This window comes from Heterocephalus glaber, unplaced genomic scaffold (assembly GCF_053883595.1).
Source record: "Heterocephalus glaber isolate CG9 unplaced genomic scaffold, H.glaber_assembly_v1.0 deba00001461, whole genome shotgun sequence".
Lineage (NCBI taxonomy): Eukaryota > Metazoa > Chordata > Mammalia > Rodentia > Bathyergidae > Heterocephalus > Heterocephalus glaber.
Window position 1 is genome coordinate 4,458,680 of NW_028258308.1, and position 20,047 is coordinate 4,478,726.

The 20,047-nt window shown below is 40.0% G+C and overlaps 1 long non-coding RNA gene and 1 pseudogene across 1 annotated transcript in view; one reads left to right on the forward strand and one right to left on the reverse strand.

Moving 5' to 3' along the window:
* Nucleotides 1-4,714: 4,714 nt before the first annotated feature.
* LOC101706038 (uncharacterized) lies at nt 4,715-5,549 on the reverse strand (annotated as a pseudogene).
* Nucleotides 5,550-12,474: 6,925 nt separating this feature from the next.
* Nucleotides 12,475-20,047, forward strand: part of LOC110350780 (uncharacterized) — a 91,609-nt gene continuing 84,036 nt past the window's right edge. Inside the window, exons 1-2 of the long non-coding RNA XR_002397639.2 lie at nt 12,475-12,937; nt 13,199-13,285. This is a non-coding gene — a long non-coding RNA (uncharacterized LOC110350780). The remainder of the gene's footprint in view (nt 12,938-13,198; nt 13,286-20,047) is intronic.

Genomic DNA, 20,047 nt, shown 5'->3' on the forward strand with positions numbered 1-20,047 from the left:
TTCTATGGCTAATATTAATGATGACAAGATGGTGTAGTACCATTAGGCTCCAATCTCAATAGTACACAACAAATATTTGATAACTGCTCTAATCAGTGACATGTCATCTTCTCCATTCTGGTTGGAGATTATATCTTGTTCTTGATAAAAAATGGTGTCACACCAGGAATGTGGAAAGATACCTATAAAGCTATTTTAACAATCTGGAAAAAAATATTCTGGTTAGAGCAAGGTGCTAATAGAACCAAGATCACAGTTGTGTTCTCCACATAGCTCAATTAAATATGAAGTCTAGTTCATATTTATAGATTGAATCTCCAACTAAGTCTGGCCTTTCACAACCTGCAGCAAGAGACATGAGATGACTGGGTTACAGAATGAGTATGGTTCATACTGCCCATCACAATTTTGGAAAAGGCAATGCAAGGACACTGGTATTCTATTTGAGGGATGGCACATTATTAATATAGTGAAAAAAATGCCAGGCCTACAGTCAAGCTTTTGCGGCTCACTAGCTTTATGACCTTGTATCTCTAAACCATGCTGTACCGTGTGGAAAATGGGAAGAGAAATACCTTTCCTTCCCTTACCACAGGTGTTTCAAGGGATAAATGAAAGAATGAAACAGAAAACTCCATGTAATGACAAAATGTTTATTCAGATAATTACTATTACTATTTATAGCATAAATTTTAAGAGCTTTTGTTTTAATAGCTGTCTTATGTGCTTGTTTTGTTTCTCCCAGGGCAGCTTTAAAACAGTGTCCTGTGTTTCTGTTATGATGGTGTTTAGACCTGTACTTCATCAAAGTCAGGGATGAGCTTTTGTAAATTCTTCTTCCATATTGCAGTAGAAATTCCATGTCTCCAGTGGCACATTATCACGGACAAGTATTCAGTTATGATGAATGACTGGGGCATCAAGTTGATGGTCACTGTGTAATTATCCTTCCACACAAATTACATTAGAAACAACATTGTGTAACATCTGCCAGACAAGGCTGGCTTTAGAGAAGTTATTTTTAGTTGAGAGGGCAGAAAGGAAAAGAGATGATCATGGCATATACAGCTGCCTCCCAGGGAGCTGCAAAACATCATCAAAAAATAGGAGTAGGCACTGCTTTGGTTTCTGTTTTGCACCTAAGCCTCTGTACTGCCTGGCCGAGTTGTAAATATTGAAACCACAAGCACAGAGAAGCTGTTAATCTTTTTCTTCTCCTTCTATTGAATTAGGCTTTAGTTTCAAAGTCACGAAAGGTCTCTGATACTCAGTTAAAAAAAAAAAAAAGACTGCTCAGACAGAAGCACTTCCATTAGAAGAACTTTGCGGAAAGAATAATCGCAGACCTATACCTTATTTGTTTGTTTGTTTGTTTTGTTTTTTGAGACAGTGTCTTGCTATGTAGCCCAGGCTAGCCTCAAACTTGCAGTGATCCTCCTGCCCCAGCCTTCTGAGTGCTGGGATTTATAGGCGTGCACCACCACGCCCGGCTCAGACATATACTTAATTTTTTTTCATTAAGTTTATTGGTACATTTTAGGTATACAACAGTTACATTCCTCATTGTGATCTTGTATCTTTACATGATGTATCTTGGTTCTTATTTTTTTCCCATTCCCCTGCCCTCCCTTCATGCCCTCCACCCTTCTCTATTTAAAAAGACTTTGTTTCCATGTTTTTCCTTTTCTCATATTTTTTCTTTTCCCTTTTCTTTCCCCTACCCCTCCCATTTCCCTTACTTCTTTAGCCCTTTTCTTCCTATTTCACAATATCAGTTATACATTTTGATCCTTGTTTACACTTTCAGTTTCTCACACTAGAGAAACTATTCAGTATTTACACATGTGTGTCCTATTTATTTCACTTAAGAGTATGGCCTCAATGTGCATCCACTTATCTATAAATGTCTCTAGTTTCTCGTTCTTTATGGCTGAGTAGTACTCCATTTTATAGAAAAACCACATCTTCTTTATCCAGTCTCCAGTTGATGGGCTCTTGGGCTGTTTCCAAGTTTTAGCTGTTACAAACTGTGCTGCTATGAACATGTGTGCACATATATCACTGTGGTATGATTCTTTTAATTCTTTTGGGAAGACACCCATTAGGGGGATAGCTGGGTCAAATGGGACCTCTAATCCTAGTTGTTTGAGGTATCTCCATATTGATTTCCACAGCGGTTGCACCAGTCTGCACTCCCACCAACAATGGAGAAGGGTTCCTCTTTCCCCACAGCCCTGGCAGCATTTGTTATTGGTTGATTTCTTAATAGCAGCCATTCTTTTTGGGGTGAGGTGGAATCTCAGTGTTGTTTTCATCTGCATCTCTCGAATGACCAGTGATATTGAACATTTTTCATATGTTTATTTGCTGCTTTTACTTCTTTGTCAGACATATACTTTAAATGTTAACACCGCTGAATGAATTCTTCAGTAATCGAAATACTGAAAGAGAAATACCATGCCTAGGAGGAAGAAAGGATGTAAAACATTTGGACCAGTGAGTGATAGCAGAAAAAGGAGAAACATCTGGGGCAACTAGAAAAGTTAGTTTGAATTCAGTCTGGGCTGGTACTAAGCTATAAAAACTGGCCTGGCACAGCCCTAAGTCTACCCAGTCCTCTGGGTGTCAAGTTGGAGGATTTGCCTCTGGGCCATAGGAAAAGTTGTGACCTGCCTGGGGGAACCTGATAAACTAGGTCAAGCAGAAAGACAGCACTTTACTACTCTGGGATTCATTCTGTTATCTATTTGGCTCAGGACTTTACACAGAAAAATCTCTTGTTTCTTGAGATGGCGTGCAGAGTGGCTGGACAAACTGCTGATCAGAGGAAAAGAACAGAAGGGATCTTCTTGCTGTTGGGCCTCCTTTGGGAAAGATTTTGATTCTCCTGGAGGGGGAAGGAGGACCTTGCCCTTCTTTTTGTTTTTTTTCTAGGTAACTGTTTCTCAGTAAATCTAATAGTTTTGACTCAAAAATTACCTTAGTCTCTAGAACCTGGAGAAAGATAAAGAAAATTATAATTTATGTTGCTCATAGTGACTATATAAAAATGTTGATATAGATGAATATGCAAATGTTTATGCATTTTTAGGAATATGTATGTATAGAACCCATGCAAATGCTGTCAACACCTGGGGACCTTCAATAGCCAAGAAACTTTTGGGTGTGCCTGGTTTGACATTTCGGTTCTTATTCTAACGTGTTAGTGGTTGTTTTCACAAGAGTTAATTAGAATGTCTCAAAATGACAATTATATTTTTGTTGATTTTCTGCAATGTGGATTAATTTCAAGGTCATTTAAAAATCATAAAGATATTTTAAAATTATTTTGCAAATAGTTCTACTACATGTATAATATACAACTTCTTTTGCTTTCTGATGGCTTTTTTTTTTTTTTTTTAAATGGGAATTGAACCCAGAGCTTTCCCACTAAGCTACATCTCCAGCTGCTTTTTGATTTTGTATTTTGAGACAGGGTCTCACTAAGTCCCCAAGTTGCCCAGGCAGGACTTGAATTTGTGATCCTTCTGCCTCAGACTCCCAGAGTGCTGGGATTACAGTGCGTGCCACCACACCCAGGTTTTGATGGTTATTAGTCATGATATATAGTAAAAACAGTGCAATTTTGTATGAAAATAATACTAGCTCTAAGATGAAGTGAGGAACTAAATACAACTGGATGCTATTTAGCTACAGGATGAGGCTCTCAGGAGAGCTATTCATCCAAAGCACAACATTCAATAAGAAATGTGATGCCTGCTTTTTAAAAACTTTTTGAGTCTGATCTAAGTATCACCTATACCCTGAACCCCTAAATATGATCACTCAATGGAAAAGATTTTTTTCTTTTTGTATTATTTTTAATTAGTGCATATTGGTAATACAGAATAATGTGATTTGCTTTGATATATTGGTACACACAAATAATATATATATTTTTTCAATCTTCATTCTAATCCTAGGTTTATTCAATACAATTCCTTTACACAACAAAGTACAAACACAACCTTATCTAAAAATGCTACAAAGTTACAAAACTCAAATTGTACAGTGCTGACGGTACAATAAAAGCCAAAAAAAGCAATGTACATGTTGCCAAAGTAACCTGCAAGACCACCATGAATAGCAGGTGAAATGGGGGGCTCCATGATGGCCTGCAAAGCTGGCTCTCAAATTGCTCACCAACATTTGAGAGTCAAGAAGATGAATGGGGGGGTGTATAGGTGAGAACATAGAAAGACAGAACCATTATGACAAGTAACACAGGGCACAGCGGAGTCTTTCCAGGTGTTTGATCCTAGAGGCTGGACGAGGACTCAAGCAGGGATCAAAGGGCCAGTTCTAATGAGAATGGTGGATTGGTCCCCAAGGTATGATCACATTGCCAGACTGCCCCCAAGTCATCTGGAAAGGTTGGGGCATCCTGCCACTTGGAGGCTTGCTTGTTCCTACAGGCTCTGCCACTGAACAGACTCATGAGATGTGAATGAGGAGCTTCCTAGACAGAAAACTGCAGGGCGCCTTTATGGGCACAGCCCTGAACCAAGAGCACTTCTGTAGCCAGAACCTGCCTGAAGAACAAGTGTCTCCATTGCTGCCTTTGAAGGCTGCCTGAGTGAGGGATCCTCTTCTACTGCTCCTCACCATGCTAGAGAAGTGTCACAACTGAGCTGAGTGGGACATAAATTACAAGAGTGAGCTTCAGTAGTCTTGCTTATTGGGAAGAATTGGAGCTAGGGCGGCTCCCATGGCAGCGGTGGCCAGGAGAACCGGACCGCCTGCGCACAGGGGACCTGCGTCTTGGGAGCGTGACCTTCTCCTCATCCGTGGGGGTGACCTGTGCCACATGGGAGGTGGTGGCAGTGTTCTCCTGGGAGGGCTGAATCACCAGGGTGGGGGCCTAGGCCAGGGGCCAGCACAGCAGTAGCAAGGATCTCCTGACCATCGATTGGTCCTCCATCCATGTGCTTCAGCGCTTTCTCTGCTTCATCTGGATTCTCAAACTCCACATATGCATAGGCTTTGGGTAGATGAGGATGCATCCTTTCTACAGGCATGCCCATCATTTTAATCTTCCCATAGGTGGAAAATATCTCCATGATGTGAGCCTTAGTCACATTCCTGGTAAGCCTCCTGATGCGCACTTCGATGGGTTTAGGGGAAGGGCTCGCCTTTTCATCTCTTTCAGGTGGTTTGGATTTGGAGCAGGAGGGCCAGTTGTTGTTGTGTCTGCGCCGTGAAGGGCTTAGAGAGCCAGAGAAGCTGCTGGAACTGGAGCTGCGGGATGGACTGGAGCTTCCAGAATGGCTGGATGCTGAAGACGAACTGGAGCCACTGCTTGAGCCTGTGCTGGTCCTAGAGCCTGACCTGGAGGTTGAGCTGGGCCGAGACCTGGTGCTGCTGCTTCCACTGGAAGCCTTGCGCTTCTTCTGGCTCTCATCCCTGCCGCAGACCTTCTCTCTAGAGTCCTTGGTGGCCCCCTTGTCTTTAGAGCTATCCTTGGACTTCTCATCAGAGCGTTCCTTGCATTTGGTAGGAGAAGGAGCCATCTTTCCACCGCCCCAGCCACCTCCTCCCGCTTGCCTCAGCCTCTCCTATATTTTTATTATTTTCATCCCAATTACCCCAGTCTACCTTTCTCCTACCTTTGATTCCTCATCTCTAAAAGTCTGCCTTCTAGTTTCAATTAAAATTAATTAATTGTATTCATTTTTAGATTTCTCATATAAGTGATATTTATCTTTCTTTCTTTCTTTTTTTGCCTTTTTAAGACAGGGTCTCACTGTGTAGCTCAGGCCGGCCTTGAGCTCACAATGTAGTCCAGACTGGCCTCGAACTCATGGCAATCCTCCTACCTCAGCCTCTGAGTGCTGGGACCACAAGCATAGGCTATCATACCGGGCAATATTTTAACTTTCTGACTTTGACTTATTTCACTTAACACAATGGCCTCCAGTTCTACCCATTTTCATTCAAAGGACCTAATTTCATTCTTCTTTGTGGCTGAATAATATTCTATTGTGTATATACACAACATTTTTATATCTATTCATTTGTTGATGAGGATCAAGGCTGTTTCCAAAGCTTAGCTATTGTGCCCTCCACTGCTATAAACTGTAAACATGGGTACACATGTATTGCTGCAATAAAATGTCTTTAACTGGGGGGGGGTATATCAAGTAGTGGTACAGCTAGAACAAATGTTATTTCTATTTTTAGTTTTTTGAGGAACTGCCATACTGATTTTTCATAGTAGCTGTACTAATTTATGTTCTCACTAGCAGTGTAGAAGTGTTCTCCCCTACACACAACCTCACCAACATATATTATTTTTTGCCATTCTGAACGGAATGAGATGGAATCTCAAAGTAGTTTTGATTTGCATTTCTGTAATGGCTGGAGATATTGAATATTTTTTCATATGTTTGTTGGCTCTTTGTACTTCTTTTGAAAAGTGTTTAGCTCTTTTACCACTTGTTGATTATATTATTTATTGGGGGGTAGGGTTTAAAAAAAATTTTAATATATGCTGCTTTGTTTTACTTTGTTTTTTGAGACAGGGTCTTGCTATGTAGTTCAGGCTGGTCTAGAATCACTGTGCTGCCGAGGTTGGCCTCAAAGTTGTGATTTCTCTGCCTCAGCTTTCCTTCTGAATGCTGGGATTATAAGCATTCAACACCATGCCTGGCTCTTTATATATTCTAGATACTAATCCTCCATCAGGAGAGTAGCTAGCAAAGATTTTCTCACCTTCTGTAGGTTTTCTCTTCATTCTATTTCCCTTGCTGTGCAGAAGCTTTTAAAATTGGATATAATACTACTTGTTGATTCTTCATATTATTTCCTGTGCTATCCAGGAAGTCTTTGCCTTTGCCCATGGCTTCTATTGTTTCCCCTGTTTTCTTATAACAGTTGCAAAGTTTCTGGTCTTTCACCCAGGTCTTTATTTCATTTTGATTTTATTTTGGTACAGTATGAGAGGTAGGGATCTAGTTTCAGTCTTCTGAATGTGGACATCCAGTTTCTCCTGGAGCACTTGTTAAAGAGTCTGCTTTTCTCCAGCCCCCTTTTTGGCCCCTTTTTCAAAAATTAAATGTCTGTAGGTTCATGGGTCTGTTTCTCTGTCTTCTACTGTATTCCTCTATATAAATTTTTTTTGCAGTGTAATCTAAAGGACTCAGGTAACTTTAAAGGTTGTAATCTAAGAAAGTTTCTTATAGAATCTTCCAGCTCATGAGCTCAAAGAGTGACACAATATTAAACAAAAACCAAAAACTCAAGAGACAGTTGTTTGACCAACAGATATTTTCCAATGGTACAGCACATACAGAGAGGCGTTAAAAATAGAAACATCATATATCAAATGGCTCTGATAGCGGTGTAAAAACCTGGCCTCTAGAATCATATTCTTTTGGTCCTAATCAAAGTGACAGTTTATTATTTCTGGTGCCATGACTCAGATGGTAGATGGTCCATTAATGGACGATCCCCCGCAGGACGGGGTTAATTGACCTTTTGGCCATCTCCAACGGACCTATCTGCCGTTGCCAGGACCCTCCGGGGCTTTCTACCTTTGCCATTGCTGGCGCTACACATCCACACCGGTCACCAATGTCTGGGTGAGTAGGGAGTTCAGCCTCCCTCTCGTCAGGTTCTCTGTCTCGTTCTCTCCCCCTCTGGGGACTTCTCAGAAATCCAAGCGCTTGGTCAGAGAAAACCCCACGGCCTCTGGGCCCAGGACCGTGCTCCCGGGAGACGTCCCATCGGCCCGCCTCCTCTCGTTCTCTCCCTTTGGGAGATTCACTCGGAGATTGTCAAAGGGGACAAGGATGCTTCTCCCCTTTGTCTTTCTCCCCAGGGGCTGCCTCCTCCTCACCCGCTCTAACCAGGGGGCGCAACAATCCAAACCCCGCCCCTCAACGCCTCCGGGCTGCCTTCTGGCACAACTCAAACCCCTCGGATTGTTGGGACCAGACTTTAAGCCAAAAAGACTTGTTTTCTATTGTAATCAGGTTTGGCCTCAGTATAAATTAGATAATGGGTTTCCATGGCCCAAAAATGGCACTTTCAATTTTAACATACTGTGTGATTTACACAACTTCGGTCAATGCAATGGCAAATGGTCAGAAATCCCCTACATACAAGCCTTTTCTACCTATGCTCTTAACCCTCCCTCTGTCAAGCCTGTTCTCCTTCTCAAACAGTCCTAGCCTGAGCCGATCACTCACCGCTCATACCTCCCCCACTTTATAACTCTGTTGATAGGAAAAAGTTTTAAAGTTTAATAGATTAGTTATTAAAGTAGTTGTGGAAGCAAACTAGGTAGTGTATCCCTTTAAAAACTTGCCTTAGCCCGTTGCTTCTGCTGTTTAAAGTAAAGGTTATATAGCTTCTTTGATTTGTAGCTCCACTATAGATAACATCCTAACTGAAGAACGAAGTGAGAATCCTTGAACAAACTTGTGAGACATGTGCCTTAACTGTCATGTGTTTAGGGCTGTAATCAGTGGCAGAAACCACCTGTGTCTAACCATTAAACGGGAATTGGAACTTTATTTACTTAACAAAGACCACTAGGGATGAGATAATGACTGACAAAAGTATAAAATGTTTATAGTAAGTCGGAGACAAAATATTTAAAAAGCTATAAGTAAAAGATATATTTTTGATATAAAAGGATTTTATGTGTTTGTCTTGTTAGCAGGACAAGACCAAAAGGCCTAGGTACATAAAGAAGGTGTGTGGAAGTGATTTATAAAGGAAATATATATGTTTACTTGTTGGTTTCAAGTTTGTTATAAAAGGTTTACAGGAATAGAGGTTTCATTCCTTCTGATTTTAATTCTACAAGAGATCTCTGTTAATTGACTTACAAAAAGTTTTCAATAGTCTTATTTATAATTATAAAACTAAAATTATAAAGAGATTATAATTCCATTGGGCTAAATATATTTGAGTGCACTCTAGTTTTAGAAATTGTCTTATATCTTTGTTTTTTGTCCAATCGTACAGCTGTTTTGTTTATAGATAAAGGTTATTAAGTTCAAGGCATGCTCCCCTTGGTGAACAAAGGAGCGGCCACATGGAAATATTTTCCAGTCTTTGTTCACTAGGGGGACCTCAACAGTTTTCATCTTACAACAGACTGACCCAATAGTTTTCATAGCCTTATAAAAGACTTACAGGAATAAATATTATTTAAATATATTATTATACTGTTTATATCAATTGTCATCAAAGGGATAAATTCTAAATATGTTATTATGGTGTGCTTACACTGGTCATTTTCAAAGGACTAAATATCCTGTAAAAAACAACAATAACAAGGTTTTATTTTTTCTAGTGTACTAAATGTATTTGTACTTTCTGACTGTACAGGTTTTCTAATATTTGTTTATGATAATAACCTCTTTTTGATTCAGGTATTTGCCTTTTCATACACTCTAGCTATTTATGATAACAGATACATATATGGGCTATTTTCTCTAGATGGTATCCTATCAAAAGATTATTTATTTATTTATTTATTTAAAGATAATAATTTAGGTAAAAACTTTTGGTGTTTTAAAAAAATGAGTACGTTTAACAACGGCTATTTTATATCAAGATGGACATTTAAATGTGTTACAAAGGTAAAGTCATTATAATTGTCATGTTAAAATATTATTTGTGGCTCTTTTTCTGTTAATATTCTACAGGAATTCAACTACTAAAAAAACAACCATGACTGATAACAGTAACAATTCTCTATATTTTAAATTCCAAAATGCTTGTTATTCAGGTAAAACTATAATAGTTAAGTTCATTATTCTTGTTGCAATGCTAATGCTATTGACCTTCTCTTCTAGGTGTTCAACAACTAAAGTCTGGAGACCAAAACTAAAAGGTAACTGGGCTATGAGGACAGCCAATATTTTGGCCCTGGCCCCTCAAGGTCAACAAAGTTCCAGGACATGAGGGAACCTTCTCTACAGGGTCCTACATCTTTGGTAAGTCACTCAACCTCCTAAACTGGGAGATTGCTGGACACCAGAGGACAATGTACTGTGTGCCAAAGGAGGGTCACCAAGAAAAACATCTCCAGTGCTTTCACTGAAAGCAACTTGGTCAAGCAAGGCCATGACCCATCCTGATGGCTGACACTGACAGAAAAGCAGAGAGGCACTATGCATGGTTCCAAAGTAATGGCCTGGGGAGACTTAACTGACCTTAATAGATAACAAGAGGTTCATATTGATTGACACAGGTCTCACTTTAACTTGGTCTTAAACACCCAGCAGAAAAAATAACCAAAAGAGGCACAAAACAATGACATAATAATAAAGCTAGACTTCAGAAAAATTAAGACATAGCCCACCCATCAAAATCTTTTGGTTCACTCATGACACAGCCATTTCAAAAAGACAAAACTTTGGGTACTAAATAGAAGCAAAAATCATTAATTAGCTACAAGTGTGTACAGATTCTTTTCAAAAAAATTAAAGAAGTTATTTACAGGTAACCAATCCTAGAAACCACTGGTCTCCAGATCTCTCCTTTTAGATAAGTGTTTTTCTGATTCTGTGATAACTAATTAACTATCGTGTAGTGATCAAAACCAAAAAAACAAAAAACCATAAAGTAAGAGTATTGGGAAAAAATCACCTGCTTGTCAGCCACAGTCAGGGTAAGTTCTATACCAAGCAGCTACAAGATTTATTCCTTTTAAAATAACGTACATCCTTGTTCTCTGTTTATGATGCCTCTTCTCATTGTGCTCATATTTCCTGGATACCTACCCTTGTCTAAAAAGATCAAGCCTTTTATGATACACTTGATCGCCTTAAGTTGGCCAGTGTCCTTGTGGAGGTTATCAGTTCTCTTTATTTTTACATATATCTAGGAGGCTTCCAAAAACTGAGAGATACAGGAATCAAACTGTCCTGGCCTTGAATTTACAGAAGTCAGGTTCATAGTAACACTACACTCATAGGTATGTTGGCCTCCAAAAGACATTTGCTCAGTGACATACACCTTTTATATTCCAAAAAAAAAAAAGGATTATAAAGATTATATAAATTGTGTTTATCATTTTTCCACTCATTCTCTAAGAGCAAGGACATGACACAGGGGCCCTTAGATCAGGAGCTATGATCTCTTCCATAACAGTCTCTTACTTCTATAACAAATGAGCCCCTAAACATCCAGCTGTCTCTGTAAAACCTATGTAAATAATAAATAAAAAATTACATGTCAAATGAAAAAAATTAAAACTCAATGGGCCAGATAGATATGCCCCCCAAGGTACTAATCAATGGTGGGGTACATTTGGTTCCTGGATCTCATGGCTCCCCTGGCTATTACTACTCTTGGGACCCCTCAGTATTATCTGTTTAATTCTCTGTTTTGGACTGTGCCTGGTTCACTGTTTTCAAAATTTCTTGCAGGAACGATTGAGGGCATTCACCAGCCAGACAGTCATGGAGTTCATCATGGCAGGGTACCAGCCAGTTCGACAAAAGGAAGAGGTCCCCACTTGCCACGGGCCTGATCAGATCCAGGTCTAGACCCAGTCTTCACCCCTTGTCAGCAGGAAGCAGCTCCAGAAGAAGAGACCTTCGCCCAACTATCATAAAACAAAAGCCTGGAATGATAGGTCTCCCACCACCTCAGCAGCTATTATGTATAGTAGCTGCCTTCTTCCTATGGTGCCTTGCCCCCTCCCCTGTGTGACATCACGCTAAGATGGCTGCTCCCCCAAAGAATAAACCCTTCTTCCCAGCATGCCCCTGTTTCCCGCCTAGAAAGTAACCTAATACTCGCTCACCTCCTACCACCTAGTGACATCACCGGCTCCTCCATTCCCTAGTCACTGCCTCACTGAACCCCACCTCAGCCCCTACAAACCCCATCCCAGTCTCTATAAAAGACTCTCCCTGCACCAGCCATATTGCTTTTGTCTCTCTGTTCAGAGACAGCCTGGCAGATCTATTCCCCTAATAAAGGCTTGCTGTAGCCTGGTCTGGTCTTGGTCTTCGGCCCTTTTACCTGACACTATGCTTCTAGGATGGAGCGTGTAGTTTAAGCCAGAAGATAATTTGGGGCGTTTTCTTCTCCATTATCTTAAAAATTCAAATCCTACAGTTTTTTTTTTGGGGGGGGGGACCAGGGATCGAACTCGGGACCTTGCACTTGTGAGGCAGGTGCCAGAACCACTGAGCTAAATCCTCAGCCCTATCCTACAGTTTTTACCTCTGGATAGTTACATGGTACAAGTCCTGAGTGATAATGAGCCAGCTTAGGTAGCCATACAAAAAAGAAAGAAAAAGCCCCAAGACTAGCTAAAATAATCCTATTTGCTTGTTGATGTACTCACTTTCTCCTCCTTCTATGGCAGAAGTGCAAGTCTTTGCATTGCTCTCTCTGCAGGGTCTAACATGGGCCTGACTTGTTCAATAGTTTCTCACTAAGCAGCAGTTAAGTAAATGAGTGAGATTTAACGGATCTCTTTCTGGAAGTAAGCAAGGCACATTCAGTGTTCTGAATAGGGCCAATTGGTTTGGCATCTCTGCATTTTGGGGAGGAGCAAGAAGGAAGAGGACAGAGACATGAGCAGATGGTGAACATTTTCCGTTCACTTTAGGCAAAGCAGTTAACAAGCAAGTGTTGAATTTCTGTGTGCAGCAAGAAGCACAGGTTCAGTGGAGTTAAGATGGATTAAATCAGTTACTGAGCTCTGAAAGCATATGTGGTGGGGTCAGGCAGGTAGGATATGATTTAACAAAAGGAAAATTATATGATGATCAATGTAATAGGAATGTAAAGCAGGGAATGACCCATATGGAATACAATAGCTGAGACAAGCTTTGTGGAAGAAGAAAGGTCATGTGTGACACATGGATCAGAGAATCTGAAAAGACAGAGGAGAAGGGCTTCTCAGGCAGAGGAAGAAAAAGAGGTGGGCATGAGTATTGGTTTGGGGCCAGATTTTGCCTTTAGGAAGCCAAGAAGAGACTGGATTAGATTCGCCCAAGTCTTCTCTATTTAGAACACTCAAATAGTCAAAAAAGCCTAAAAGAATTCAGAAAAGAGGGCCTACAGAAAAGGGGGATTCAATGTGATTTATGAAAGCAGCACTTCCCTCTCTAAAGATCAGGTGCTATTTTTCTTGCGAACTGAGTTTCTTTCATTAAACAAATATTTGTTCCTGTCTACTAAGGACCAGGCACTGTGCATACTGCTGGAGATCAACAGTAAGCAAGAGATCACCAACCCATCTCCAGGAGCTTGCAGTCTCTCCAAGGAGGTAAGTACATGACTAAATGCATAATCACGACTGAAGCTTAATTAATAAATTATATTCTTCAGGAAAATTCTTTCATACTAGTAATGAGACAAGAGATGGAGAAACAGGATGGTTTGGAGAGGTGAGGATGCTATTATTAGGTGATTTGCAAGGCTGTACCATAATGTGTTTGAAAGCACAGCAATTCAGCTGTCTCTGCAGCCTCTCTCAGCTGCAGCTGTGGAAGCACAGTTACAAAGGTCCAAGGTGAAACCCCTTCTCCCTTTCTGTCTTTCATTCCTTCCCTCTCACCTTCAAACATTGCTGTCAATGTAACTGTCACAATGGGAAAATATAACTATGAACATATGCCTATTGGCAATGCATGCTATTAGGGTGAAACTGGTAAAAAATGATCGTTAATATGTTACAGGGCACATACTAGAGGAGCTTTTTGTTTACAGCCCGAAGAGGTACAGAGTGATTATCCAATAACTTTTGTTGTTAGAATAATAGGGCCTTTTACACAGGAGCATCCACAGCTTACTCCAAGATGCTGCCAGTCACAGGCAATTACTAAATGATCAATGACCTGGTTTTGATAGAGATCTTAGAAAATTGTGAAATGCCATGATTTATATTTAGCTTTGTCTTTTGTATTTTGGAACTAAAAAGTGGCTACTTTTATGAATAGATAGAGAATCAAACATTCTTTAGTTTTATCCTGGGACATTACTATAAAATGTTCATGGTAGTACTTGAAGATCTATTTTCATAATATGTATGGTAAATTAAAATATAATTTATTATTTTTTTGTGCTGCTAAGGATTAAACCCAGGGCTTCACACATGCTAAGGCAACCACTCTACTACTGAGCTACATCCCTGCAATTTTTAAAAAACAATTAGAGACAGGGTCTTGCTAAGATATCCAGGGTGGCCTTGAACTTAGAATCCTCCTGCCTCAGCCGCCCAAGTGCCTGGGATTACAGGGGTGTGCTACCATGTCCAACGGAAACACAAACTTTTAAAAAATAGAATCTCACTATGTAGTCCCAGGCTGGCCTCAAATACTTGATCCTCCTCCTTCAGCTTACAGGCATTAGAGTTACAGGCATGTACCACTACCCTAAAATATAACTTCTTCTCTGACCCCATATTAAATGTAAAATCAACTCTAAACAAAGCCAAATACACTCAGGAATTATCAAGCAATTATCCATTATCAGATGTCTATCCCATAGTTGTATCCTTCCCCGTCTTGGCCTGCTTGGGTTGCCGTCAGAAAATGTCAGACCAGGAAGCTTCAACACAGAAATTTCTTTCCTCACAGTTTTGGAGGCTGGAAGTCAAGGATGCAGTGACTTCTCCTGAGGCCTCTCCTCGGTGGCAGATGGCTGCCTTCTTGCTGGGTCCTCACAGGGTTTTTCTTCTGTGTGCAATCCTCGGTGTCTGTGTGTCCACATTCTCTTCTATTGGTCAGACGGAACAGGGGACTAATCTTGTCCCGACTTGGAGAGATAAGGATGGTCACTGCGAGAATCCATAGATGGACAATTACATGTATTTGGTGGATCACAAAATCTTGCATGAAGGGTAACATTCCTGCTGGGCCTTACAGGATGGGCTACCAGGTATATGTGTAGAAATAAGAGCATCAGAGGCAAGACAAAGGCATGGATGTGGGAGCAGCTGGCACATTTCAGGAGATTATTTCTGGTTAATCTATTGTACATGGGCATGTTATATAAATTCTCCCTTTGAGTTGCCCCAGAACCTCTGTGAGCCAAGCTAAACAGGAAGTTATACCCCTTCCACATTGAGGACACAAAAGCTCAGTTTGAGAAGCTCGTAAGTGACAGAAGTAGTATTATAGGCAGCTAAATAAGAAATTAATATGCAGTCAGAGAGGGAATAAGCCTTTAAGGAAGTCAGCACAAAAAATAAAGATGTCAGAATCGTGGCTGGAGGTGAATCTGAAAGGAGCTGGGCCTCAGGATGGAGAAGCAATAGCAAGGCCTTCACAGTTCTCTAGAGACGAAAAGCAGCTTGAGATTGTACTGTGATTAGCACCACCTGGTCCAGTGGGCCCAGATAGGCATGAGACACATAGGTGGGTGTCTAGAACATCTGGACCCATATTCCCTTCCCTTGCCCGGAATGCCTTTGATCTTTCCATATATCTTTGCTACATGACTCATTTCTCTATTGGATTAATATTAGCTAAGTGGGTATATTTGTAATCCTATAGACCAGTGGTGGCAAACCTATAGCACACATGCCGCAGGAGGCATGCAGAGCCCTCTGGGTCAGCACATTAGCCAAATCGCCTCAGCAGCTGAGCACTGCATATTCAGGTTTAATTGCAGTGTTGGTACTTCGTGATAAATAAGTGGATTTTAGGTTGCAGTTTGGGCACTCGTCTCTAAAAAGTTCGCCATCACTGCTGTAGACTATAGTATAGGTTGATTGTAGTGTGACACATGTGATCTTGCTGTACAAATTACCCCTGACAAAGGGCCTCGGTGGTCACCCATTTGGGACCCCTCTTATCTCTCAAGAGCTTTTTCTTAATAAACCCTTCCTACTCTTAACTTCCTTTGTCCCTTGGAATTCATTCTTTGATATTCAGGGGACACGAACTTGGCAATCTGACATCTAGTAGGTTGGGAGTTCTATTTTTTCTATATAGTAGGGTGGAACACACTGTCTGACCTTAGTGTCCTTCCTATCCATAGTCACTTGTGTTATTTTCTGTGACTGCCACTGACAGATGTCCGTAAACTTAGCATTTTAAAACAATACAAATTTATTAATCTTACAATTATTTAAGTTAGAATTCTGTGTGGGCTCAAGTGGTTTTTCTGCTCTGGGCCTCACAATGCTAAAATCAGCTAGACACCTGGACCCCTATCTGGAGGCTTTGTGAAAGAATATGCTTGCTGCTGATTTGAGTTATCGGTAGAATTCAGCTCTGTGCCTTTATATGGCTAAGGTCAGCTGAAGGTTATTTCTAGCTTCCAGCAGCTGCCTGTATCCTCTGGTTTGTGGTCACTATCATCTTCAAGGCCACCAATGGTAGGCTGAGTCATTCTCATACTTCATATGTCTCTCATCTCCCCTTCTGTCTCACATTTTCTGTTTTCAGTTGGAGAAATTCCTTTTCCTTTAAGGCACTAGTCATTTGCCTTTAAGGCATTGTCATTAGTTTGGATTCACCTATAATCCACAGTAATCTGCCTGTTAAGGTCCATACCTCAAATTACATCAGCCAAGTCCTTTTTGCCATGGAAAGTAGCATATTCCCAGGCTCAAGTATTAGGGAGTGGACATCTTTAGAGGCTGTTCTGGCTACCACAGCACTGGTGGAAAGGATAACTCCCTTAGGGGCTTGAACACCAGGCTGCAGGGTAGGTAGTATAGGCTTCCAGGAGGAATGAAATCCCATTAGTGCAGCTCAGCAGCTGGGTAGCCTACAAGCAAATGAAAGGGTGTTTTACTGAGAATACAGTAAGAGTTTCCACAAATTTTTACAGCCTCTTTATTTGTTTGTTTTTTTTAAAATGAATTTTATTGGTACATTTTAGGTATACAATATAATAACATACATTATTGGAAATTTGCAACTTTACATAATTTCTCTTGGTTCTTATTTTTTCCCCATTCCCCATTCCCCTACCCTCCCTTCAAAACCTCCATCCCTCCCTATTACAAAGACTTTGTTTCCATTTTTTCATTTACTCATACTAATTCCATTCCCTTCTTTCCTTTCCCCTACCCCTCCCACTTCCCCTTCCCCTTTGCCCCTTTTCTTCCTATTTTACATTATCCATTATACCTTTTAGTCCTTATTTACACTTTCAGTTTCTCATACTAGAGAAACTATTCGGTATTTACACATGTGTGTCCTATTTATTTAACTTAAGAGTATTGCCTCAATGTGCATCCACTTAGCTATAAATGTCTCAAATTTCTCATTGTTTATGGCTGAGTAGTACTCCATTTTATTAAAAACCCACATTTTCTTTATTCAGTCTCCAGTTGATGGGCAATTGGGCTGCTTCCATGTTTTAGCTATTACTAATTGTGCTGCTATGAACATGGGTGCACATAAATCACTGTGGTATGATTCTTTTAATTCTTTGGGGAAGATCCCCAGCAGTGGAATAGCTGGGTCAAATGAGACTTCCAGTCCTAGTTCTTTGAGGTACCTCCATAATCATTTCCACAATGATTACACCAGTCCACACTCCCACCAGCAGTGGAGCAGTGTTCCTCTTTCCCCACAGCCTCACCAGCATTTGTTATTGGTTGATTTCATGATAGCAGCCACTTTCTGGGGTGAGGTGGAATCTCAGCATTGTTTTCATTTGCATCTCTTGAATGACCAGTGATGTTGAACATTTTTTCATATGTTTCTTTCATATTTTTTCATATGTTTCTACTTCTTTATCTGAGAAATGTCTGTTCATTTCAGATGCCCATTTGGGGATTAGGTCTTTAAATTTGGGAGGTCTGATTTTTGTAAGTTCTTTATAGATTCAAGATAGTAGACCTTTGTGAAAACTTTTTCCCACATTGTGGGTTGTCTCTTAAAACTGTTGGTGGTTTCTCTTGCTGTGCAGAAGCTTTTTAATAAGAAGAGATCCCACTTGTTGATTGCTTGTGCTAGTTCACAGGCAACTGAGGATTTCTTCATAATATCTTTTCCTAGACCAATGTCTTCAAGAATTCTACCTAATCTCTCTTCCAGCTGGTTCAGCATTTCTATTTTAATATTTAGATCTTTAATCCATTTTGATTTTAGTTTAGTGCATGGTGAGAGATATAGGTCTACTTTTAATCTTTGGCAAGTTGAAGCCCAATTTTTCCAGCACCATTTATTAAAGAGGCTATCTTTCCTCCAGTGAGGGTGGTTGGCTCCTTTGTCAAAGATGAGATGGCTGAGTGTGTCTGGAGTTGTTTCTGCATCTTCTAATCTGTTCCACTGGTCCTCAAGTCTGTTTCTTTGCCAGTACCATGGTGTTTTTATGACAGTAGCTTTGTAGTATAGTTTCAAGTTGGGGGTTGTGATACCCCCTGCCATGTCTCTGTTACCTAGAATTGCTTTTGTTATTCTGGGTCTCTACTTGTTCCAAATGAATTTTTGGATTGTTTTCTCAAGGTCCATGAAATATGCTGCTGGGATTTCAATTGGGGTTGCACTGAATCTATATAGCAGTTTTGGAAGTATGGCCATTTTCACTATGTTGATTCTTCCTACGCAAGAGCGAGGGATGTCTTTCCATTTTCTGATATCATCTTCAATCTCTCTTTTCACAGTGCTATAGTATTCAGAGAAGAGGTCTTTGATTTCTTTTGTTAGGTTGATTCCTAGGTATTTCAGTTTTTTGGATGCTATAGTGAAAAGAATTTTTTGCCCTATTTCTCTCTCAGTGAGTCTGTTGTTCATGTAGAGGAAAGCTATTGATTTTTGCATGTTGACCTTGTATCCAGCTACTTTACTGAATGTGGTTATTAAGTCTAGAAGACTTTTGGTGGAGTTCTTGGGGTCTTCTATATAGAGTATCATGTCATCTGCAAATAATGACAATTTGACTTCTTCATTTCCTATCTTTATTCCTTGTATTTCTTTCTCTTGTCTAATTGCTGTGGTTAATGTTTCCAAACTATATTGAACAGGAGTGGTGATAGTGGACATCCTTGTCTTGTTTCTGATTTTAGTGTGAAGGATTTCAGTTTTTGATCATTTAGCATGATACTGGCTGTTGTTTTTCATAGATGGCTTTTATCAGATTGAGGTAGAGATCATCTATTCCAATTTTTTGTAGGTTTTTTTTTTTTGTCATAAATGCATGTTGGATTTTGTCAAATGCTTCTTCTGCATCTATTGAGATGATCATATGGTTTTTGTCCTTGGCTCTGTTGATACAGTGTATTGCATTTATTGATTTGTGTATGTTGAACCATTCCTGTTCCCTGGAATGAATTCCACTTGATCAGGGTGTATGATCTTTTTGATGATCTTCTGCATTCTATTTGCCATTATCTTATTAAGGATTTTTGCACTATGTTCATTAGTGAGATTGGCCTATAGTTCTCTTTTTCATTAGGTCTTTCTCTGCTTTGGGGATCAAGGTGATGCCTGCTTCCAGTAATGAATTTTGGAGTACTGCTTCCTTTTCAATTTCACTGAAGAGTTTAAACAGTAGTGGCAGCAGTTCCTCTCTAAATGTCTCATAGAATTCAGCAGTGAAGCCATCAGGACCTGGGCTTTTCTTAGTTGGTAAGTTTTTAATTACATTTTCAATTTCATTGGTTTATATTGGGTTGTTTAAAATTTTCAGGCCTTCTTCATTCAACTTTGATAATTCATACATATCTGGGAATCCGTTTCTTCTCTGCTTTCCATCTTGTTGGCGTATAGGTTCTGGAAGTAGATATTGATGATCCTCTGGATTTCTGCTGGGTCTGTTGTATTTTCACCCTTTTCATTCCTAATTGCATGGATTTGGGCCTTTCCTTTCCTTTTTCTGATAAAGTTGGCTAAGGGTTTGTCAATTTTGTTTATTCTTTTGAAGAACCAACTCTTGGGTTCATTGATTTTTTGTATCGTTCTCTTAGTCTCCATTGCATTGATTTCTGTTCTGATCTTTATAATTTCTTCCCTTGTATGAGCTTTGGGTTTGTCCTGTTCTTCTTTTTCTAGAAGCTTGAGGTTTAGCATTGAGTTGTTTAATTGTGCTGTCTCCATTTTCCTAATGCGAGTATTCACTACTATGA